The 21,741-nt window shown below is 27.2% G+C and overlaps 1 protein-coding gene across 5 annotated transcripts in view; it reads right to left on the bottom strand.

The window, feature by feature from the left end:
* The window catches only part of LOC112593117 (poly(rC)-binding protein 2), a 39,780-nt gene extending 19,257 nt beyond the window's left edge, over positions 1-20,523 (bottom strand). For 2 of the 5 annotated variants that reach the window (XM_025337409.1, XM_025337408.1), the window contains exons 1-2: positions 19,893-20,518; positions 19,451-19,699 (exon numbers count right to left, since the gene is read on the bottom strand). The gene's annotated coding sequence lies outside the window, so the exon portion shown is untranslated. The other 3 variants (XM_025337405.1, XM_025337407.1, XM_025337406.1) reach the window with 3 other exon arrangements.
* Between the last annotated feature and the right edge of the window lie 1,218 nt (positions 20,524-21,741).

Below are 21,741 nucleotides of genomic sequence, written 5' to 3'. Positions count from 1 at the left end.
TTATCATTTATAAAATGTAATTATTTTATGCCAATATAACGATGTAAATTGTTATTACAATAAAAGTTGTTATACCATAAAAATGATTTAAATTATCTCCTATGATCATATTACCTGATTTTTTTATTTTATTTTTTTTTAAATATTGTTTATTTATTTACTCTAATTTAATTAATATTGAACTGGTTTAGAATAAATTATACTTTTAACTTAAGTTTTTTAGTATTTATTTTAGTATATTTTAATTAATGATTACCTTTTAATATGAAATGTATGTATTCTATATGTCTAGTAATTTTGCGATATAACCACAAAAAAATATTACTGTTAGTAAATTTTAGTGGAACCTCATTTTAACTTCTATATAGTAGGGTTTAATTTTTATTGTTTCTCTTTACTTAAAAAGAAAGGAAAACATTATTGAGGATCATTATCTAAATAGAAAATATAAAAGAGAGTTTTATTTTTTCTACGGGGATCAAGTGTGTCTACTAGGTGCTGGGGTCGCACTTACTCTCTAGAAACTAAAAGAGACGGCTCTATAAAAAGTGGTACTCCACATTTATATTTGTATATGTATTTTGTTGTTTCGCATATTCCATGTTTTACGCAGATTCCTAAGTATTATTTTTTTATATTATAATTATTATATTTTTATAACAACTATGTTGTGTAGCCTAAAATAATGATGTCATTATTCCTACAGTGTGCATAATTTTATGCATACTTATATTAAAAATAATATTAGAGTGTACGCATTTCATACAAAATATTACTCAAGTTATCTAAATATTTGAAATAAATGCAGTTTCAACAATAAACATTGAAAAAATTCTGTTTTTAACCTTTTTATTGATCTAATTAATTAGATATTAATAACGGTTTTATGACTTTATTATATTTAAACATCAAACATTAGGCTTTGTTAATTGCTATCAATTTATAGTCTAATCATAAGTTCATAATATTAATAAGTAAAAATAGAAATAAAACAAATTGCTCATTAAACTTAAATTTCGTCATGAATTAAGGTTTTGAAATAAAAAAAAATATTTATCTTATAAACAAAATCAGATATTAAGAAGTAATGAATACATCGAATATTATTTTAGCAAGTATCGATATATTTTACTATATGTAATATGTAATTAAGTGAACAAAATTTGATTTTATAATAAGACACGACATTAAGAACTAACCGTCAATAATCCTATACTAACATATAACATTATTATTAGTATTTACTGTAGTATAAAATATCATTAAGCATTTAGGAATTCAGTAAATATATTAAATCAGTATTTGATAATTGGCACATTTCATATAAAAAGATATTAATTTAAAAAATAAAGGAGTATCTTTTCAAATTAAAAAAAAAAATAACAGCAGGAATAAAATATTCAAAATCTCTTATCTTTAATTTAAATTTAGTTTAAATAAATTGCTTGATAATACAAAATATTTTGAAATTCGAAACATTTTATAGCTATAATAGATTAGCTTAATATAAAGATCCATATTACAATTTGAAAACTTAAGATTTTTAAAGTTTTGTTTACCTGCATTGTTTTCATTTTCAATATGGTTAAATTTAACTACATTTTCACATTTATATTGGAACTAATTTTAAAAAAAAAATAATAAGTACTAAAATTCTGAAGGAAATAAAAATGTTATTTTTTTTTTTGGATCTTTAAAGAATTTTGTTCTATTTTTATAAAAATTCATTCATTGTACGTGCTATTATTTTTAAAAGAACGTGTTCTAAGGATTCGTTTGATTTGGATCTAGTTTTTTCTAAATTTTGAATTAAATAATTAAATAAAAAGTTATTTTTAAATTATTAGTTAATTAAATAATACTTGTTTTATAAAAAAAATCGCAATCTACTATTATATTACATTTGTTTATGAAGGTAGATAATTAAAACAGAAGAACTATTTCATAATATTTTTATAAAATTCTATAGGAGATTTAAATAGTTTACGTAAATTAAATAATTTATTTAAACATTTAAAACATTAACTAATATTTTAAATTGATCTTTTGGCTTACATCCTGCGTACCTGTTGACTACAAAAGGATCAATGAATTTATTAAAATTCTACAATAAATTAATTTGCACTGAACATTTTACTTAAATGTTTTTAGTATTTAATATATATATAATCTATTTGCCCTCAAGTGTGCCAATTACTTAACGAGAAGACTCATAGTTGTATTCAAGAAAACGAAGATGTGTGAGGCTGATCGGAATTTTAAATCAGTTGATGAAAATTAAAATCAAATCCTTGGCTATGAGATTTATAAAGTGAGTAGTAAATATTTAATCATAATTACACCAGTTTTGTATGTACACAGAATATCGATATTTTTTTTTTACTCCAATTTTGCAACTCATAATGGATTTTTTAGTTTTTTTACAATATTAATCATGTAGATACAAATTTTAAGTAGGTACATCACAGTTTCAGTTTAATTTGGCGTGAACCCATTTAATCTATTGTCAATTGAAACTTGCCATTTTTGGACACTGAGAGTTCGAATACCTTTTCACATTAGTTTTGGACTATATCCAGATAAATCTTAATCTGAGTTCACCAATAAGATCAATGATCAGTTTTTATTTTCAACTCAATAGCTAAAATTAAATCGTTTAATGCCAAATTATATTTAACGTAGTTATTTGATAAAAACTTAATAATTTTAAGATTAAACTTTTCGTATTTTTATTTTGGACTACTAAATTATGAACATTAATCTCCACCCTTCAATATTTAAACTAAAAGTTTCAAAAGTATTAAAATAATCAACAATATACTCTAAAAGAACCCATTGTTAATTTGCTTACTAAGAAAAACAAAAACCCATTTGAGATAATTCATGTAACGTGCATGTATTCATTAGACGAATAGATGTCACGGAAAAATAATTGTATTTAACCCGTTTAACCCAAGAACAGTTAATCTTAGAAAGAAGAAACTCATAATTCCGCGTTAAGCGTTTATAATTAATACTCAGTTGAAACTTTTTCCTCGGGAATCTTACTAATAACAAAGTTATATAATTTCATCTTTTAAAGTATGTGAACTAATAAAAAATTCCGTTTTGCCTGAAAATTATAACAGCTATATATCATAAAAAAAGGTATTTCACAAAATTGTAATCAACGAATTTATCTTTCAAGTACAATATTTTTAAAGAATTATATTTATTTACTATAATAAATAACTATTTAATAGTAAATTATAAATATTAATTAGCATTAGAAATATATTTACTATATAAATAATTATAGCAAAATAAACATGAAACAATTAAAAAACAAATTTACTTGTACATAAAAATGAAAGAAATATTATATTTTGCAAACAAAACTTACTACTTAAAAATATTGATCTAGAATATTATAATGTTTCATATAGATTTTAGAATATTTAGCGTTATCTTAATTTTTGTATTTTAAGAGGAATGCTTGATAAGAAAAAAAATGTATATTTTTGGTCTTTTATAATAAGTTTTTATAAAGCTTTTTCATTTTCAATTCGAATTCAACCTAAATCATTTTGTATTATGAATTATGTCAATTACACTTGTTTTTTTGCATTATTTTCTTTAAAAAAACAAACAATGTGTATATTTTTAGAATATTATGATCCTTTAATATTTTTACAAAAAAAAAAATAGGATTAATAGTAGGTTATTTACGAAATTGTATTTTTAGTTAATTTATTCGAATAATTTTTTATCATTCAAAATGTTATTAAGCACTATGATTATTATGTGTTACATATACAAATATAATTTCTATCAGTACTTAATAAATAATAGTTTGTGTTAATCACTTGTTAATAGTGTAATAATATATTATTTTGTACAATAGACCAAGTTATATACTGTTGTTATAACGTATCAATATCCCAAAATGTTAAAAAAAAAAAAAATGTAGATACGTAGTAATCAAAAAATCACAAATTGTACGTATCAAAACCAAAAAAAACATGCTGTGTTGATTTTTTTTTTTATTATCATTAGTTACCTAACCGTAATTGGTTGGGGCAGTGGCGTAAAACGAAATAAAACAATTATTCAACTGAATAATAAAATAACAAACGAATTTGTCAAAATGTGTTTATTACGCCTGTGTTGTACGAGAGAAAAAAAGCTTTTTTTAAACGTTTTTTTTTTTTAGTTAATTTGATCGCATTATATTATTATCATATAGAATAAAAAAAAATTAATAAAAATCAAAAACGATGAAACAATAATAATTTTTGCATTGGTGAGTTTCTGCGCGGTTTACATTTTCATAATCGTCTAAAGCTCTCCAATACCGGCGCACACGAGCGTAAGCGCTATAAACTATATTCTCACATAATACATATTATTATTATTTTATATGTAAGCGCGTACGTTAAAATGTATATACACACACACATATATATACATATATATATATATCGGTAACGTCATTTCCGAACTCGCTGGGTACCACCACCACCACCACTACCATCGCCCGACAACTCTCGGCAAAATTTCCGGTGGTCGGTAGCGTGGAAGCTGGTAAAACGGCGTGCGAGATGAAAGACGCCTGCTGCCCCCGACGAGTGGGTGGTGGGCCGCGGATGAAAACGTGGTGGCAGTTTTCGGGGGTGTGTGGTGGGGAGGTATGGAGAAGAGGGGTAGTTGTGGTGTCGGCGGAGTGGAGTGGTTTCGGAGAAAGGTGAGCGAACCGGCAGCGAGCGGAATCGATGCGGCGCGCACTCACGGACCACGGTTATCGATAGTCAGCTGCGGCGGCGAATCCCGGGCGTCAAGCAGTCTACGTCATCCGCCGCGCGTGCACACACACACCCATAAACACACACACACACACCCGCGCGAGCGCGCGCGCGCGCACGGTTGCACGCTCTCTCTAGGCCGTTGCCATTGACGACGGCCGCTGCTGTGGTGTGAGACGAGACGAGAGGAAGAATAGCGAGCGCGAAAAGTCCCGTCGGCAAGCGGCGGAGGTCTCTCATTGATTCATCTCGCGCGTGCAAGCTCGCAACTCTCGCCCGCGCTCGACCCATTAGTGACAGCGGCGGCGGCGGCGGCGGCGTGTCTGTGTGCGTTTGTGTGCGTACAATGTATATACATGAGCGAAACTCTCGGGGCCTTTCGGTTTTGCACCTACGGCACAGCCACCGTCACGTATAGCCCCGTGTCCGCCGCCAGTCGGTCTCGTGCCGTCGCTGTACTACCCTTTTTGTCAACCCCCCCCCCCCCCAAACCACCACCGCCGCCACCGCAACGACCCCGGCGGATTGCTTGCTGCGAATACCACCGCCTCCGCTACTTCTGCAGCAGACAGCCGGTCACCAAGGCAACGGCCACGGTGGTGAGCGATACTCTACACGTACAGCAGCTCGGCGATCGCACGAACGCTCGCCTCGGGCATCGCGACGCACGGTTTTACCGAAATAATATTACGTGCTCTTTCTTCCGGGCAGGTTTGGGGGGGGAGGGAAGGGCTCCGGACCCGCTACCTTCGCGGACCGCCGCTGACGATGACCGGCCCCGTCTGCCCGTCTGCGTCCACCCGGCACAGAGTTGTTTACCCTTTTCCATGTCGCGTGCGTGTGGGCACCGAGTGTACACACAGACGTTATTATTACGTACGCCGCACGCGGTATACGTATAACGATCGCGATAGGTTGGGTGTTGGGGTGCTGAATATCGGATATGGGTGATTTGGCGTGGTTGACGAAGATATCAAATCACCATTACACAACGTATGAATATTGAATGTATTATGTAAATCAGCATGTTATTATAACGCAAAACGATGTACGGTTTTATAATAATTGATATAACAATAATATTATTAGTTGTAGGATTTAATTGGCTATCACGAATCGCGATAAATAAAAAATATAAACAACACTTTTTTCGGCATTTATGGTCGGTCGCAATAATGTCGAACAACCGACCGTTCAGGTAGACGATCCGCTGGAATCGTATAAATTTCATTATCGTCCTGGCTCATTTAAATGCTAAAGATATAATAAGTTTAATAAACGAGTTTAAGAGCCACATGTCGTATAGTTACACATAAAAGAATAATAAACAATAGTATAAAACAATCGCGGTTATTGGGTTTTCCGTTATGCATAATATTTTTTTAGATTTATTATTAGTTATTCCCTAGGTACTATACAAGCAGAGCCATTTTCACGATTTTTTACCAGGGGGGAAAAGGGGTGATGACCAGGAAAAAAATCTCCTTTTTTTCTTCTCTTCTCTTAGTTTTCTTCCTTCCTTTGATATTATTATGCAACATTTACAGGAGACCCACTAATATGGGTCAATGGCTTTCACTTAAGATATGGCAGTGGTTTATGTTTGTTTATTCATACTCTTTTTTGTATTACTGACTTGATGTACAAAAAATGTACTTAGTTGCCTATTTTTTAAGTGTATCGTAAAAAATTTTATTTTAGAATATTATCTTATCATATATTTTTATGTCTTAATTAAGTAGGTATTAAAATTAAAAATTATATTCATTTTTAGATAAAAACGTTATCATGTTTCGATGGACCTATCATTAAATTTTATAACTTTTTGATTCAAAAAGCAAATTGATTAATGACAAAAAAAAAATGAACGTCTGTAAATAGCAAAAAAGAAAACTAAGTATTTGAAATATTTATGATTAAATTAGTCATCTTCAAATAAATGAAATTGAAATATAAATAAAAAATCTATTTTGTCAAAAACGTATATTTTAATTTTTTTTAGTTGTAAAGAAAATGTTTATCTCTAAAATACCAATTATTTTCAGTTCGCTACCAAAAACTACACTCAAAGTTGAAGATTCAAACATTTTTACTCATTCAAGAGGTAATAACCAAAAAAAAAAAAAAAAAATAAGTAAACAAGAAAAAAACATCAATAAAAAACTAATAAACCTAATCATTGCTCCACTCAGAATCTAAAAAGCTTTAAAGGAGTGGATAGTAATTCATCCAGATGACTCCCCGTAAATACATCACTGAAAATTAGTTGCATGGTTCTACGGTAGGTACTTAAGTACCTAAGTCTTAATGCTTATTTTATTGAATAATTTACGTACTGTATTCTGTTAAAATAATTTTCCTTTTTTATAATAGTATGATTTAAATTGAATATTTTTAAAATGTTAATATGGTATGTACTCATAGAAAATCGTTTAGAACATAAATAGAAACATTATTTGATCTATATATGGAATAAAATAGTCAATATATCAGAAATATGTTTATCAAAAAACCGAATGAATAACTCTGCTAACATTTTAATGAGACTAATATAATTTAAGACCTGATGTTTATCTTCAGTTTTAATAGATTTTTATATAAGGGTTGAAGCCGTTGAGGGACATATTATAATGTATACAATTTTTGATAAAAATACGAGTAACTTTAATAAATTTTTTTTTTTTTTAACAAAGTTTTATACTCATTGTATTGTTTAATATCAAAAAAGTAAATAAATATTTTTTTTTTATTGTAATGGAAAAAATGGAAAAATACACGTACCAACGTTATTACTGTCAATTTTCTTGTCAATTTAAAATATTCAGTTTCAGACGTCTAAAATGGAAGTTTTTTTCAAAAATGTATTTTACTCATAAAGTTGATTTTTTTAAAAGTCGAAATTAATTATTTTTAAATTAAAAATTTATATCTTAAATCAATAAGAATTTTGATAGATATCTAAAAATAGAACTAAGAATGTGATTTATTATCGTTTCGAGAAAACAAACTATATAATTTAGATCTGTATTATATAAGTTTTGAATTCTGTCAAAGTTAAAGAACTGTATTCAAATTTTAAATCCAATTATATTTCTATAGGTTTATCTATACATTTTTTTTCTTTAAATTAAGTAATTTATTTTTCTTCCTTTAAACTTATTTAACTGAATGATAAACACAACTATTAGATGCCTTCAACAAAATGTTTTTTTTTTTTTTACCTTCCTGACAGTTTTCTACGACTAATAGCGTACTGATGTGTAATCACATAACACTGTATTAAACAAATGCAAAGACGTTTGCAATTCCTGTACGATTCTATACTTCGATGAAAAACTTTAAAGTTTACAGCAGTAGAAAATGAAATCAATGAATTTAAAATTAGTTTTAATAAACTATTGTTAGTTTTTATTTTTGATAAAATTATTTTTTGTAACCATTCATAAATGTTTACAATATTTAAATGAATATTTATTTTTGATAAATGGAGAATTGAAGTTACTGAAAAAAAAAAATTGATAAAACCTTAAATTTATTCTTTGGAATTATAGATTAAATTGGTTTTCAGAACAAAATGTTTAAGTTGATCGAAGAAAATATAATAATGTAATATACGTTGTTATTTATCAACATATGAAAAGTGGTAATTTATTTCTTATGCTAATTACTATTTTTTATATCGATAAAGTAAAATTTTTTTTTTAGAATTGGGTATTTATTACGACTTAAATTATAAAGGATTAAATATACCAAGTAAAGTATACTTATATTGTATAATACTGGTTGTATGTAAAATAAACGATATAATTAATTCATGGTCAGTATACTTTTAGATATTAAGTAAATATTTAACTTTTTTTTTTTTTTAATTTAAAAATTAGGACATTTACCTACATATATATGGCACTGAACTGTATATTACTAGAACTTGGAAAAATTATGATGATTTTCACAAAGCTATTTTTTTTTTTTTTATCATTCAAATTATGTTTGACCAAATAAATACATTGTTCCTATAAAAATGTTAACTTGTGCAATTATTACTCAATAAAAACTTGATATTGTTTTATAACACTTATAATATGTTTGCGTTTTAAACATCGAAGTGCTAGACGTAAGTCTACAAATGGGACACGACTCATGATTTCCCAAGTGAAATAAGATAAATGTATTTAGATATTTAAGTAAAATATCTATGTTTCATTATTCTTGGAAACACAATTCACTCTAGATTTTCAATTCAAATCCTATAACAGCGTTAGTATTCACAGCCGAAAGGGTTTTATCAATTTCAGAAATGTATAAAATAATGAAAAGTATTGAAATCGTGAAATAAATCTCCAATAATATAATATACACTGAATAACCAATTTGACTGAAACCATCGATTACATTTGAATAAAAAAATATCAAAACTCCAATTTGACTGATTATAAACAAATTAGGTAAAAATGACCACCAAAAGTGAGTATTTAATGATTTAAAAATGAATAATCTGTAAATTAATTTATTTGTGAAATTATTTATATAAGTTAGTTAAAAAATTAAAACTTAAAATTCACTCTGTTGGCATGCAGATAGAATTAAACTATAGAATTTAAAAATATTTGACTATTTATGTTTAAGATTTTGATTTTTTCGACTTTTTAGTAATATTTTATTTCCAAGTCAAAAGACTTAAAAGCTAAAAATAGATTTTACATTTTTTCTCTATATATTAATAAAAAAATTTTCTCAGTCAATTACATGAAATGTTATAAGTACATAGTTTTTCATAAATTATTCTTACAGCGATTTGATTTTTAACCCAAGAACGTGATGAATACATTCAAACATTGATACATTAAAGCAAATTTCTTGATTTTTTAGAAAAATATGTTTGAAAAAAATAATAGTTTTATAAGATAATATTATAAAAAACAGCCTCTTCATAATTTAAACACCATATTTTGAAAGTTTTATACTAATATGTATATTATTATTTAAATTACTTCATCATAATTGTATTATGAAATTCATAAATCAGTATAATTACTGACTCTGCAATCTTTTGACACTATACTTGAGATAACACATTATATAATTTGTATGATATCAACTTAAAACCTTTTGAAAAATACGTTTTTTAGAAATTACTTAAAATTACTTTAATATCTTTTTGCTTACTACTAAAAATATAAATATTTTAGAATATAACACATATTATATTGTAACAAGAATTTTATAAATAATGCATAATTCGATTTTGAATTATGTATGTTCAATATATATTATAACGTTATTTATTCTAAAAATATTATTTTAATCACCTAGGTACATTTTATGAGTTTTCTGTATTATTATTAAAGCGTTTAATTTCTATAAAAGGTATATAATATGACATGCCTACTATTTATAAAACAAAAAGATAAATTGAAATTATTCAACAGCTTGAATTTTCCATATGAATGAACCTTTTCCAATAAAAAAAAAAAAATTACGGTTGAACCACAATTATATATTACTTCTATAACTAAGCTTTTAATATGATTTTAATTTATTTTTAAGTTCAATTATTGATTTAATATTTATTTTTTACTAATAAAATAATAAAATATGTAATACTTTTAAACTTTTAGAATAATATTAAATGTATACAAAAAAAAAAAAAAACAAACAAACAAACTCAACTTAGAGAAATAAAGTATATATATAAAAACCTTTTTCTGTATAAATATAAATTAGTTTACTATAATACTATACTTAGTTTATAATAAATGATGCATGCATAAAATTTGTGGAATCATGTTCATAATTGAACCTACATTATATGAGTTAAGAAGTTTATAACATATTATAGTAACTGAATAATATAATTTTTTGGCTAAAATAATTTTTAATTCATTAGTTGTTTTTAGGAATGATTAATGATATTTAATGTGCATAACACTAAAATTTACACATGATTTAAAACATTTTAATATTTAAAGAAATAGAACTCAAATAGGATTTTGATTTAAGCGATAACATTGCTTAGTTTAAGATATTCAATACAAAACATAAACTTAAATTTAAAAATGTATTTAGCATACTTTTTATATTTATCTAACAATAATACAATTGATTAATAGGAAGTAGGTATTCTGTTATTTCGTTGTTTTTGTGTAAGTGGTTAAATGTTATCATTTTAAGTTTTTAACAATCTGATAAGTTTTTAAAAATCAATGTGATTTTATTTTTTGTATTATAATTATTTAGAAAGGATTTAAAGTACTTCAATTTTTTAGACATAATTTTTTTTTAAATTTTTAGGCTGATTATAGACATTTTTAGTTTTTTACTATTTACTCTATGATATTTATATTCTTGATCAAATTGGTATAGGCAATTTAAAAATTTTAAAATCTATAGCTTTATTTGTTTAGTATATATATAATATAATTGTACAAAAAATCACATTTTTTCCTTAATAGAATTTAGTTATTTTATTGTAATTCAAAAAACATTGAAAAAGAGACTAAGACTTTTCACCATTACTTAAGTTATCTTTAGTAAAAATTTACGAATTTTTTCAAATATTAGTTCAACATATCATAATGAGTAATTACTTAAAAATAGTTATAATAGTTATACAAATATAGTATAAGCTATCCTTTCCCTTACAAATAAAAAATATACCTCTTTTATTCAAAAAATATTTTTGTACACAATGGCTTATCATTTAATTAATGGGAAAAAAATTTGAGAATATTTTCTCAAAATATATCAAAATTTTTATTTTTGGTATAAAATGTATGTAATAAAAAGTTTCATTATTTGGTTTATATCTGATAAAAAATACTGATAAAGAGTTATTAAAACGCTTTATATTTTTAATATATAATACATACTAATAAATCAAACCATATACATAGGTAGAATTTTAATTAAATATGTAATGTATACAAATAGTAGAAACAATTTACAAGTGCACGGAATATTAATTAGGTAGGAATTTATTATAATTAAATAATGTCATCAAATATTTGATAGTTCAATCATAATTTTGAGAATTAAAACGATATTGAAATCAAATATCGAATCATGTTACAACGCTGATGACATTTGAAACGTTTCTACAGTAATGAGAAAAATTAAAAATATATAATTAATATTATATTTTAGTATTTCTATTAATTTTTGTTAGTAAACAAAAGCTATAAATGTTTCCTAAAATATAACTTTTTTTCCTTCAAAAGTCGACTAAAATATAATAATATAATAAAACATTAAACTTTTAATAATATATTATATTATTATGTATGCTAAACATAAGATTTTTTTTTTTAATTTTAAATTTAGTCACTCTTCACGCCACGTGGCGAATTCCAGCGAAAGAACCATCGAGAGATGCGACAGCAAACGGTGCCAAAACAGTGATAGGAAATAGCAACGAATTCGCACGCCGATTTAAACGTTAAACTATTTAGGCCGCAACAAGATGAGTGTACACAATTGGAATGAGCAAGACAGAGATATGTGTCTATTTTTGTTATGTCAGAGAATAAAATGTTAGTTCATTTGTAGTGGAAACAAACAAACGTCGGCGATATTCTATTATGTAGACGGCCAAAACCTATCTGTTTAATTGATTTCCCCTAGCGTAATATAAGTACAATATATTATATGACATATTCTATACTGCATAAGAAACCCATAAAACAGTTACAGAAACTTTAAAACTGTAAAATATCTATCTAGGCTCTATCTATAATAGACAATACTTCAATAGGTACCAATTGCTTAATTACATTTATTACTAAATAATGTCATATTATTTTTAGATTTTTGATATATATAATCAAACACTTTAAGAAATATAAACTATACAGTAATCGTTATTTGTTAAAATAAAATATACGGTTTATTTTTTAATCAAGCATTTAATGCAAGCTCTATTAATTATAGTTACTAGTTACTATGATATTCAAGTTTTTAAAATCTCATTGAGAAAATAATTATGTTTAAAAAGTAAATCATATGAATAGGAATTTTAGATTTAAAAGTATAGTTAATTATTTATTTAATAGGCTTTAGTTAAAAAGTTTTATGCAAAAACATAAAAACCATCAAAGTTCTTATAATACGTACAAAAAATAAAGAAATACTTTTTATAACTTGTTGCTAATCGTAGTTTTATAATTTACAGAAAGTTGAACAATTGTATAACCAAAACTTCTAAACTTCTAAACTTCTAAACTTCTAAACTTCTTTTCCATGTGTTTTATAACCACCATATTAAAGTTATTAATTATTATAAATTATTTAATAAAAATATTTTATTAAATATTGCTGTTACAAAATTTCAAATAAAATAGTAATTTTCAAAACCATAAATATACTTAAAAATTGTTCTTAGAATATGGCAACTAAAAAATAAAGAAATATCTAAAATAATCATATACCAGAATTAAATTTATTTTAGAATAGAAACAATAAAAAAAGTAATCACTTTTACTGCCAAATTACAACACTACATTTGAGGTTAAATTAAGTTTGCGTCTTTTATGTTCATTATAAAAGCAACATAAATGTGAAACATTTATTTATGTGTAAATGTGTTAATAATATTATATAGTACTTCAAATTTCTCAGGTACAAGTATAATATGCATTGTTTTCATAATGAACGAAACTCATATTTAATTTCCTCAAAAGTCATTTAACAAAGATTATAATAATATTTAGACAATGTTACATAAGTCAATATTTCTCAACTTTTGTAGTATGACAAAATAATATCAAAATATTTCATACTTTAATGTAACAATAAAAAATAAAAATAGTGAATAATATTTAAATTTAATTGGTACTTTAAATATGTAAACTATATCGATACCAAACAAATTATTTTTTATCATCAAAGAAATTATATCAAAATAATAAATGTATTAATATTATCTACCTATTAGTTTTTGTAAATCGTGTCAAAAACGTTTGTATATTTTGTGTCGTTTATATACTTTGTGATACATTTGAATTATTCTAAAACAACATACTGATTGAAAAATATTAATATTAGTTATGAAAAAAAAAACCAAAAGATTGTCAGTGAACTATTTGTTTTTTTATATCTAAGCCTCATGCAATATGATATAGACAAAATCATTTACGAAAAATTTGATTATTAAATATTACTATTAAAAAAAGGTAGTATTTATGATAAGAAAATTTTAAAAAGATTTGTAGGACAAAAAAAAAAATGACCAAATATATAACAAGAAAATGTAAACCTATGTTGTAGAAGTAAATACCTAATAATTAAAATGTTATTTTTGGCAAATTTGTACTCAAAATATAGATTTAATTTCTAAAATATATGAAAAAAAAAATAATAATTTGTGGGAAAAATCAACAGTTTGCATGTTATAAATAAAAGATTATTATGCACATGCATGAAACTTACAATAATACCCAATATTTACATAAATAAAACCAATATCATAAGATAAATTTTTATTCTTATAGTATATATCTTAATCAAAAAATCTACATAACTAAAATCAAAACGCTACACAAAAGATATTGAATGTTTTCAAATATATTTGACACGGTATATACTTAGAGCTGTTCAGATTAATATAGCTCTAATTTAGTGAAAACTTTGATAGTATTTAGGTTCTAAATGGCGATAAATGTATTGCTTTTACAATGATATGTGTGAAATTTTTAGTAAGACAGGTTAAATTAAACAATTATATCTAGTAAAAAATTTTGGATGGTCAAGAGTAAACAGGCACTAAAATTTTCAAAAAAATGGAGAAAATAGAGAAATTTTATGCTAAACCAATTTTTGACAAAATAGATAATATTTATTCAACAATGAAAATATAAATAAAAACATGAAATTTTCACCAAATGCTTATACTATTATTTTCTATACATGATATCATTTTATAAATACCTACTTTGATTCTTTTTGTGTTATTTATAGAGATTTGAAATTAAAGAATAATTTTTAATTTTTTAAAAGATTAATTTTTTTTGTTTTTTGCTTTATTATGTAAAACTTTTTTAAGTCGAAAACATCGAGATTATTAGTATTCAGCTTATAAAACTAAAACAGAGTTTAGTTAAAAATAAAGTTGTATAAGAGTATTAACAAGAAACACTTTAAGTTGTAATCATTTATACCTTCGAATAAAAGTATAAAATTCTTACTAAATCATCAGAAATAGGATATTGTTCATTAATAATATCAACAGTACTTTTTTATACTGTTATTAGATTGAAAAATATTCGCTGACGAAGTTAGATTTTATGTATCATGTAACTAATTTTAATTTAATTATGTAATTTTTTTTTTTTCAAATTTTATAAATGATATATTGAGTATAATAATATACAATTGGAAGAATTCCTATAATATGGAAGTACTTATATTTTTATCATACATAATGTAATTAGTGAATTTTCCCAGTATAAGATTTTACTCATCGTTTCTGGAACCATGTAAATCATAATATATTGCGTATTATTATTATTAACCGAATAGAAGTAAATAAATAAATAAATATATATATATGTATTATGTACATAATAGTTTATATGGCTGGATTAATTGATATACCTCTTATATACACTACACATATTATTATTAACTGACGTGTGCTCATATAATATGGACAGCGAATTTTCAGTCTCTTTCTTCTATTGAACATTCAACTACTCATAAGTCACAGTTGACTCAACTATAGGAATTTAGTATACTGCAGTTATTAATTATTATACCTACGACAGATGGCGAGTCTTAATTTTCATATTCCTTTTATTCGACTAACACACATATGATGTGCATTGATCATATTATTAGAACCACTCTTTCTTAGTAAAACCCTTTTTCTGATACTTCTATACACTTCAAGACAAGGATTTCACGGTTCATTTTACTGATATAAGTATGCGATGCTGTACTTACGCAAATATACGGGTCGTTAAAAAACAACACTTACAATAGCAGTAATAATAATGATCATCGTGTGACAAAACAACGGCTTTATAAAGAAAGATACAATATACATAACATACCTATGAGTATATAATGTAACACAAAAAAATTTTCCAACAATGTCGTCAAAGGAACTTTCGTGGTCCTAGGGACACACTTTTTATCCAAAAATATTATATAAGTGATTCAATCTACATTTTGTTAGTTATCGTGTATTAATGTGATATTTTTATTTAGATTTATGTGAATTATAACGGTGCTTACACTTAAAAAATGAAAATAATAACTTCAGTCTATAAAAGATACGTAGGTATATATACACATTATACCAATAAGCATTAACAAAATTAAAATATAATAAAATTATATAACTTTTCCAAAATAAAGTAATATTTCTTTTTGATTGCAAATTCTGACATTTTATAGTGTTGCTTCAATTAAAAATTATCAATAAACTATCTATGCCATTATTTAATATTCTATGTAATTATTTAAACATTGTGTAAATAGGTAACCACAAACAAAGATACAACAATAATACGCTACTTGTTGACAAAACAATGACAAAAAAAAAAAACTTAAACTTGGGCAAAAAACGATAACAAAAACATTTACCTTTTTTCTTTTTCTCTTTAAAGATTGTATAAAAGTTACCGGGTCAAAAAGCAATCCAAACGTTTTGTGTGCCACGCTACACACCGTTTTTTCGACATGTTAGACAAAAAATATATCCTCTCTCTCATTATAAAATATACAAAATTTAATATAATATATTATATATGCATGACAAATTTTACTTCTCTGAGACATTTCTAGCTCAAATCACCTCAAACTGAACGTACGTGTTGACGGCGCTATCGTTGTACGTGCTTTGTAAGTTTTTAAAAAACCCCTGGGAATATCTACACTATGGGGTACCATAATCCTAAATCTGATCGAATAAAGTTTTTGCACTTGTCATATATTTTAACTTAAATCTTTGATTTTTCTCTTCGTGGCTAGGTTTTTTTTTTGTAACAATACCTCTTGTGATCAAGACGATTTGCTGTATTGTGAATACAAGATATTTATGATAAAAGTAGTAATAACTAATGTTATATTATATTTATACGCGTAGTAGTACATTTATAACTTGTTGCACGAGCCGTTAACAATTTATCGTGCAGCAAGCGTCAAATGCAAAGCGAAAATAGTGAGAAAATTTTTTAAATTAATTTCTTAAGAAAATGTCGCAATTGTTACAAAATACAATACCTAATAATATTATATATTTATATGATAGAATAATATAGGTATATTTAAAGAATAATGATCGTCAACAAATTCGATTGTGTCAAACGGACGTTGTGGTCCTATAAAAATTAAAAATCTTGAAATACGAACTGAAAAATGCATAACAATGAAATAAAATACAGATGAAATTCTTTTATTTTCATTGTTTTACTTGTAAGAAGAAAAATGTATTTGAAATGCTAAAATCGGTATCTATTAATCACAAGCTTTATCGAATAAAAGAAAGAACTTAAGAATATTACATCTTTAAAATGTAAGATATGTTAATGCAATCACAAAGTTATGAATTATTAGTCAAATGATAATTGTATCTGAGAAAGCTGTCTGTAAATTTAATGTACCTATACTCACTCACTTTGAAAAATTATATTTTGGCAGTTAAATCAATTTATGGTAATATACTAATATAGCTGATAATATAGTTACGCGGCTTCCCATTAACTATATGGTTTCTTTTTTCAACACCTATCATTTTTTAGTCGATAAATAGAAGAACTCTACCCTTAATATTCAGGTTTAATATTGTAACTGAAAAAATACTACGTGTATTGTTAACAAACAAATACAATTTATTTAGAAATTATTCGTCTAGACGTTAATAACAAACTCATGTGAACATAGTGGTAACAGCTGTGAATTTATTACTAGTAAGTGACTTGAATAGTCTATACATATAACTAAAATAATAATGAATTTAATGTAACATTCTATAAAAGTTACGAGAAACACAAGTGATATGAAAATCAATTTTTATATTATTAAAATTATCGTGACGCAGAGAAATTATACAACTTTTAATTGTTTTACGGTACGACAATAATTGAAGTTCTTTATTTTTGGTTAAATAATTTGATCATTTTCGCTCTTAGTTATTAAAAAAAACGATTATTTAAACTTAATATACCTAACATTGAAATATTATGAATCCAGGGTTATGGACCAAAGAGATATTGCATCTTTTTAGCAAAATAACTAACTGATACACAAATATTTTTCATTGTACAGAGAGTTCTTTTTTATCATATTTCAATACTTTTTTACTCATATATGAGTACATAGTTTTTATATACAAGCGTATTCTTTATACTATATTAAACTATTTATGTATACAATTATTTTGGTTTATAATAATGATAATAATATTTGTTTTAGTAAAGTAATTAAAAATTATAATTTATAAATAACATTAAAATTATTTTTTAAAGAGAAATCTATAAAATAAATATCAAATGAATCAAAACCGATAAATATTATATTCATTTAAATAAATGTATTTGTGTATTTAAAATATAATTATTTAAAAATTTGTTTTAAAAGATAAATATAATCGAGACAAAATTTTCCCGCTAATAAAAAGAAGGTTTATTTTTAAAATATTTATGCATATTTTAGAGATTTAATAATACATTTTAAGGCATATATATTCAAACTTTTTTTAGAGTATTTTTTTATTATGAAATGTCTACCCCCCCCCCCTTATATAAGAAATAAAATCATATAAGTCTTGAATTGTTAAGAGAAAGATAGTTTTTAGTAAATAAGAAATATATTAAACTGTTCACTTGTAGTATATAAAATCTTATTACATTATAAAGATCAACATATTAGGAAATGTCTTCACAGTAGTAGCAGAATATCCAATTATAATTTAAATCAATGACAAATAAGTTATGGATAAAAACTGATGACTTTCAACCATTAATAATAAATAATTTTAATTCCCGTACTAAGATAAAGATTTACAAATTCGAACTCAGGCAATTATAATGTAAATCGACATAAAAATATATCAAATCATTCGCAATTAAAAATGATTTATACATATTGTACATAATATCAAATGTTTATATATTATTTATAACTCAAAAATTACGGATTAGTCAAGTTTATCTGAAGTGATTTACTTCATTTTAGTATTCTGCAGATGCGCTTTTAATATTAAAACTATTAAAACAAATTGAATATCAATTTTTGTATTTACTAGTAGTCTTACAGCATTTTATGCGGTAAAATCTTTTATTTCGTGTTTATACAAGTTACCAACATAGTTTTACATATAAACCTCCAAAATTCAAACTCAAAAAAAAAAAAAAATGTAAATTATTTTTAAAAGTGGTTATCTCATATAATTATGCGATTATAACTTTTTTAAAACAATTCTCATTATAATATTATATATCGCTGATTTCGTTTGAGTTTAATCGTTCGTCTTAAGACAAACAATAATTTGAAAATATTTACATAAACTTAGAAGTTTAAGTCGATTTATTGCCATTTTAATAAGTTACCATATACGTAAAATGGGTACTACATAGGTACACCCAATCATGTCCGGTCTTATTCTATTATAAAGATATTATTCATACGAATAATTAAATATTATATTTCATTCGAATTGATATCTAACTAACCTTTGATTGACTGTCGATTTGTAAGCGCCCGCTGTTTGCGTGTACGCTAAATGATGCTGCAGTAGTTGATCTACCGAGTGATAGCGGTTCCGGTGTCGGTGGTTGTGCAGGTGGTTCTCGTGACGGTGATGGCGGTGATGGAGGCAGCGACGGCAGCAGTCTTATTCTAAATGACCTGGTACCGGATGAGTCGCGTAGTACTATCCTCTACAGTGGTCTGACGGGAACAAGAATTTCGGCTGCCGTTACCTAAGTGCATGCATAGGCTTATTATAATATAATGTATACAATCGAGCATACGGAGGTATTGCTGCGAAATCATAATAATATTACGCATGAATGCATCACGGCTATGATTATTCACTGAATTTGCACGCCGAGTGGATAAGCACTACGATAATATTATTATTGTTCACGTTCAAGTCGATTATTGTGTTATTACGTTTGGCGGTCGCTAGCCATCCAACGGGTACTCGAGAGAGGATAGGTACAGGCGGCGGTGATGATGACGGTTATTACACGGCAGTGGAGGATATCTAATGTGGCGGTAGTAGTGGCGACGGCGGTGGTTGCGGTGTGGAATTGGTGGTGGAGGTAACGGTGGTGGCGGCGGCGGCGACGACGACGGCGGCGGTTGTGGTGGTTGTTTTAGCGGCGACGATTGTGTGGCGGTAGTGGTAACGGATGATGATGTGTAGTGGTGGGATGGCGTCGAGCGAGTAAAGTCCGGCGAGACGACTGCGACTACGACGACGGCGGCGGCGGCGGCGATGAGCACACGCACACACACGCGCGGCGGTGGCAGATATAGTATTTGATTGTTCTGTGGACGACCGGCGAGCGTGATCGACGGGACGTTATTGTCGACGGCGGCGGCGGCGGCGGCTGCTACTGCTGCTGCTGCTATTGCTACTGCTGCTGCTGGGAGAATACGCTTATGTATACACACACGCGCGTGTGTGTGTGTGTGTGTGTGTGTGTATGTGTGTGTACGTGTTGTGGAGTTGATCGCGCGCCTCCGCGAAGAAGTTGATGAACACTCGTCCGTCCGTGTGCGCGCGTGGACGAATGCGTATGCGCTAACGCGTGTTCGCGCGCATAGCGACGTATATCTGCGCGCTGGGCGGAACGCGCGAAATGTTCGCCCGGCCCAACGTGCTCGGGAGCAGTGGCGCTACCAGCGACCGCGGCCGCGAGCGATTTATTATACACACATACAACGTGTAGGTACCTGTGGGCCTCTCCTCACCCCTCAGAGCTTTCACGTGTGGGTGTATGTTGGTGGGTGGATGGGTGGGTGGGTGGTATGGGGGGTACCCGCTGCTTTGGGTTTTCGTACAGATCAGTTCACACGGTTTTGTCTCTATGGTAATAACATATACTAATATCATATACGCATTATAATATAATATTCCTTTACCTATATTATATGTTATTACAACGATTGCGCGTGTACTATATGTACTTTAATATAATATGTGTGTATGTGTGAGTGTGTGTGTGTGTAGGTACTCGTAACTCGTATTATAAGTCGTGATAAGCGCAGTGTACGCGCCGAACGGTGTATTCAAGTACCTAACGCGTGATGTGACGTATTGGTAATGGAATCGGAGCTGGACGGAATGGATGTGTGATATTAAGAGCCGTAGCAGCCCTTACTACTGTGAATAGGAAATCGGCAAAAACTGTTTGAGTACCTATTGACAGTGCGCAATATCGAAATATTATTGAGCATTATAATAATATGACGCGTATTGATTGCATTTCGCAAAGTTGCGATGTTCAAAAATATTTTATATAGAAATCGTTTATTGCTATCGAATCAGCTGCGAGAATGGTTTCACATCTATACATCTATAACATATATTATAAAAATAAATATTGATGTATCCGTCAGAGCTGATAAATAGACTCGAAAGCTCTTGGACCAATTTTTACGCGGTTTTTCGAAAAATGGTTCGCGTTATCCGTAATAGGTTTATAAAATTATATATAGCCATCGAAATCCATCTCTCGATAACCTCACCACCTACTCTAAAAAAAAAAAAAAAATGATTAGGTACATATACATAATTTATAATAATAAATACATTTTTTTTTCTGTTTTGATTTGTGGGTTGCGGTGGTGTCGTATACACTACACAGACGACTAAAAACATTATAATATTATATATATATAATATATATATATATAACATATAGGGTCACAGTATTATAACATAAATACAAGATGTATAATACATAATATAATACATGTTTTAGCGTGCAAGTGACTACCATAAGTAGAGCCC

This window comes from Melanaphis sacchari, unplaced genomic scaffold, assembly GCF_002803265.2.
Source record: "Melanaphis sacchari strain LSU unplaced genomic scaffold, SCAv2.0 Contig1_pilon_pilon, whole genome shotgun sequence".
NCBI classification, from domain to species: domain Eukaryota; kingdom Metazoa; phylum Arthropoda; class Insecta; order Hemiptera; family Aphididae; genus Melanaphis; species Melanaphis sacchari.
This window is presented reverse-complemented; position numbering and strand designations above follow the sequence as displayed.